Raw genomic sequence first — 5413 nt, 5'->3', positions numbered from 1 at the left:
TCATGGTATTGCCGAGTTTGTAGAAAGTTTCTCTGGGCAGCACATTTGTATATTTTGCACAGCGTTCTGAATTTCAGTCAAAGGAAGTTATATCAGGAGTTTTTAATCTTAGAACAAAGGAGGCTCATGCTAATCATGTTAAAACTGTTCAGGACAATGCAACTATGACAAACTGCTGTGGAGTTAAAAAGCAATATTTTTTGACTGAGAAACTCACCTATTTTCATGTAGTTTCAGGCTACCCTCCTGATGTTTTACATTATATTTTTTAGGGCATTGTTCCAGTAGAACTAGCACTGTACCTGAACATGCTAATTTCAAAGAAGTACCTTACATTGAGTAGTTTGAATGATTCCATCAGACATTTTCCTTACAAGTGGACTGATAAAACAGACTGAGGTTGCTCCCACTTATGGTTGGATCGCAAATACCCCATGGTGAGCCAGCATGGCAGACTCTGATGGACTTGAAAGACATAATAGAATTTGTTGTGTCACCAGTCCACACAGAAGAATCAATTGCATATCGCAATTTCACTGGCATCGATTTCAGGAGGTTGTTCCTAATGAAAAATTGTTACCAAAACATCAATATATTGAACATTATCCCCAAATGATGACTTTCTTTGGTTCTCTAGTTGCTTTGTGGACAATGTGTTTTGAGGTAAAACATTGTTTTTTCAAACAAGTTGTACACCATACCAGTTGTTTAAAAAACATATTGCTTTCACTTTCAAACATCAATTAAGGTTACAGCCATTGCCAGCTAAGTTTCCAATCCCTTGCTTCTCCTATGATACTGAGCTGAAGCTTGAAATTGACAACAAGGCTTACATGAAAGACAGCACTCTGCTGAGAGGTATTAAAACTGACATACTGGAAAATTTTGCGTACCCATCAGATGCAGACTTCTGCTCTGTGGCTGAGGCCTTAGTCAACAAATACCCATTTTTGTAAGAGTCTGGATCTTTCACAGGCTATTATGGATGGAAAACTAGCCTGAAGTACAAAATGGGGAACTATAGAACCAAGTTTAGAAATCTTGATTGCCCAGAGCTGACCAGCCAGATGATGAATCCAAGCCTGCCAAGAATGTTAAAAAGCCAAGAAGAGCTGAAGTTAATTATCTTCCAGCATATACAGATGGAGAAACAAAGGAAAACTAGAAAAAAAAGAGTTGCACTCATTGAAGAAGTGAGAAAATGGAACAATGAAAAAGTAATAAGTGAGAAAATGCTGAAGACATTTCCAAATTGACGGCAAGAAGTAGTTCACAAAAGGCCCATGGTTCTGGATTTCAAAAGCAGATGATCAACACTGTTTGAGGAGTGTCAGATGAGGCAGTTTGTATATATACCAAAACCATGTAACATTTAAGGCATATTGAAAGTTGTATAATCTAAAATATTTAATTTAATTTCCAAAGGTTAATTGGCATGCATTAACAAGTGTTACCCAAGTGTTAATACATGTTAATTCACACTGACATTTTACTTGATTAATTCAAATGAATGTTAGTCAGACAAGGTAACTTTGTATGTTCCCTCATACATTATTCTATTTCAGATTAATGCAGTTTTTGTTTTTTTTGTCCCTCTACAAACAAAGTTCATGACACAACTAGATGAACATTCACCAAACTGATAACTGTGTTTAAGATGAAAGGAGGAGTTGCAGGAAGAAAAATCAACAGCATCTTGAAAGTTTTAGAACAGGTTGTTGTATAATTATTAGTAGAAGTATTACAGATCTGGCCCTATAGCGGCAAAACTAGTCATCTTGCTGGCTGGCCTTAGCACTTTGTTGGAACTCTCTATGGCACGGATAGTTGTAGGGGATTGCACAGGAAGATGACTTATAATTCTTTCAAAGCATTGATTAGATTTGTCTATCATTTTATACCTCTGTTTAGATTTCATCTTAACTTTGAGGGTGAAAATTTGAAGGAAGCCTTTGTATTGTTTTTTCCTCAGTATATATATTTAATCACAAACCAAACAAATTATGTTTTCTATTTTCCTCCAACAGAGCGACAACATCAATACTAGGAGAGAAGTAGTCATCAAAGCATTGTGTGAATACCTGCATGAAGACAGTGAATACCTGATTAGAATACCTGGTCAATACATATAACATATTTTCTTCAGTGCACAACTTTTGTGCCTATTTTGTATTAGTCCCTATTATCTGGTTTTATGTGTAACAGATTGAATGTCTAAAATTTGAACACCAGACAAATGCCACATTTGCCACAGGGAAAATAGACACACATAGAATAAAATCTCAGGTGGCATTTGGGTATATGAAGAAATTAATGTTTTAGTAGCAACTAAATGTCATGTCAACATGAAAAATACATACACAAGACTGCCTTTTGCATTGATGAATCCTGATGCATAAATAATACTGAGAGAAAATAATTAGGGAGTAATTGCTCTCTTTTTAAAAATCACAAATTGTCTCCTCATGATCTTGATAATAATAATAATAATCATAATCAGTATTAGAATGCCCTTCATGTTTGGATGGTGTTGTGTTTACAGAAGTGCAATGGAAACATTATTAATAGTGCAATGAAATGCATACTATTTTAGCACTACCCTTGTGAAAAAATCGAAATAGTACAAGATAGTGTACAAAGAGCATATTAATAGTATACTATTTTTTTACTATTTTAACCCAGTACTTAAGTATACTACTTTTTTGGCAAGGGTAGATAAGAGAGAAAAACACAGTAATAACTATTGTTTTTGTATTATTATTATTATTATTATTATTATTATTATTATTATTATTAACTATTTTTTGGTACATGTTTTAAAAGAAAACCATACTATAATCCATCTGGGACCTCCTACAGCAGCCAAAGAACTTTTGATAACAGCCAGGTTTTACAAAAAACTAAAAACTAAGCAATGGTACCTGGCCTGGCATATTTCTTGTTTTTAGACTATTCAGAAAGATCAGGCAATGAAAAATATTGAGCGAACTGTCATGGGAATATTTGTGATCCGACAGGAAGGTGCAGCAGCATGTGAACCCCTGGAAGATGTCAGCATTGTAATCAAGGGTGTGGAAGTGGTAAATATCCTGAGAAATGTGGGCAGTGCTTGTGCTTTGTTAATGGGTTTGATATATGCACTTAAATGAACCTATCCAAAGGAACTCAAAAGTAATGAGGAACTGAAGTAATTCAAAAGATATGAATGGAATTAGATGGACACAAATGATCTCCAAAAGTACAGGGACTAATGTACACCATTGAGTAAAATAAGTGTGATCTTGTTATTTAATCCCATTTGGGAATTCAGACTTTCTGAGTTACAATTGAAGTTCTGTTAAGAATTTTGAGATACTGTTTTTTTATTGTTTTTTCTTCACCTTTGTGTTGTAGATGGGCTTCCATATCTTCCAATATTTCAGTGAATGTTTTATTATCTTCTCTGGTGCCAATACATTTCCAGAGATAACTGCTTATAGATCACATATTAATGCATTGTAATGTCTCAGTTTCTTGATGTAAAATTAGGGATAGGTAAATGTGTATTTGACAACTGGATATTTTTTTCAGTGTAGGCATAAGTGACATAAGTGGCCCATAGGGCCCCATCTAGCAAAAACTAATAATAAATTGAATATATTTTCAATTATTTTCTATAATTAATCACAGTGATCAGTGTTCAGATTGGATTTTGGTTCCCCATCCCTGAATTAACTTTTTAGTTATCGGTTAATGCCCCAATCCACCACAGGACTCTCTCCAGAAAATTGTAATGAGTACATCCTGATCTACAGAGGAGAGTGGAATTTAAGCAGAGCAAAAAAAGGGCTACCATGAGCAGCATGCAAAGGAGAGGAGTTTTGAATATGGGGATTCTGTATTAACAAGAAACTTCAATTTTATTTCCAAGTCTGATTTCTGGAGTCTTTACAGCAGTAACTGGTCCTGTTTCTTTTAAAGTACTGCTAGGGGATGGTGAAATCGTGCATAGACGCGTTGATTGGGTCCTTTCTAGACCACAGGATGAGCCCATGGGGTACAACGGACATTGTGCCAGAGGACTTGTCTCTATGTATCGTAGACCCTGTTTAGGAGCACGGGAGTTAATCACATGTGGACAGGAAACATCGAATCATGACTCAGGCTATGCGTCAGCCCCAGTGAACAATACAAAACCCTGTTCTGCGAGCTGTGTGTATGTACATACTATTATATAGTTTTGTTGCTTTACACTACCATCTAGTGGCGAACTCGGATACTGCTGCGTATCTCCGATATCTTCCTGTTCAGAACAAATCTGCAGAGAAGCAGCGCGAATGAGCTCCAGCTTTTCTTATATGACAGGTCTTGGAAATATAAGTATGTAAGTAGATTATTGCTGTTTTACAGTGTAAAATGTTTATTTAGTCTGCATGGTTAACATACCGATAAACTAATCTATGCTAACGACCTTAACAGGAGTGTTAGGGTGTAGCCGTCTATGTCACCCAAATTAGCTGACGTTTCTTTGCAATGTCTAGATATTAGTTTTATGACGTTTTATGCTTGTAATTACTTTGTATATGCACACAGTTGCGTGTATTCAGGTAGTTATCTTTATTATTTCTTCCTGTCAGGTTGTGATTGGAATCTATTTGTATACATTTGTATTTATGAATGTGTGCAGATCATTTTCTAACACAGATTTTCCTAAGTCTGTATTTTTCAGTTCTACAACCATTAAATATATGAGTTCCAGTAGAGTCCAAACGCTACTCCTGCCTCCCGATTCTCTATTGAGAAGCTGTTCCTGTCTGCCCAGCCTTGCACTTCAGACACCCTGGTTATTTGAATGATTATTTGTAGTGCTATACTTGTATCATACTGTTTGTGAATTTGTGTGTTCATTTATAGTCTGCATGGGAATAACTGTACATATTGGATGCTTGGCAATAATGATAATACTGTACCATGTTTTTTTGGCAGGCCAGTGTTCACTGTTACAAAATGTGTGAATAATTGTGGAGATTGATGATTCATTAGAAATAATGAAATTGGGTTTTTATATATATATGTGTGTGTGTGTGTCCTCTGGGGATATAAAAGGGGACATCATTTTGTTAAGAAAAGGGTCTGTGTTTGGTTTCCTGAATGTGTCATAATAAAGCAGGGTGTATACAGCATTTTCATGGGATTGCATGGAGTTTTTCCTTATCCATATAATGGAAGACCTGCCTCACTTCATATTATTTTATTTTATTAGCAGGCGCCCGTGTCCAGTGCGACTTACAAAATATAAGCGCAATACAAAGTGAATTGTTTCTATGTCTTCTATTAAAAAAACAACTATTGCATTTTTAACACAATGCACCAGGATTTTATTAGATACACTCCTTAACATATAGGCCTACACGTTATTTCAACTAACAATGTT

This window comes from Amia ocellicauda, chromosome 14 (assembly GCF_036373705.1).
Source record: "Amia ocellicauda isolate fAmiCal2 chromosome 14, fAmiCal2.hap1, whole genome shotgun sequence".
Lineage (NCBI taxonomy): Eukaryota > Metazoa > Chordata > Actinopteri > Amiiformes > Amiidae > Amia > Amia ocellicauda.
Note: the sequence above shows the minus strand (reverse complement) of the source record.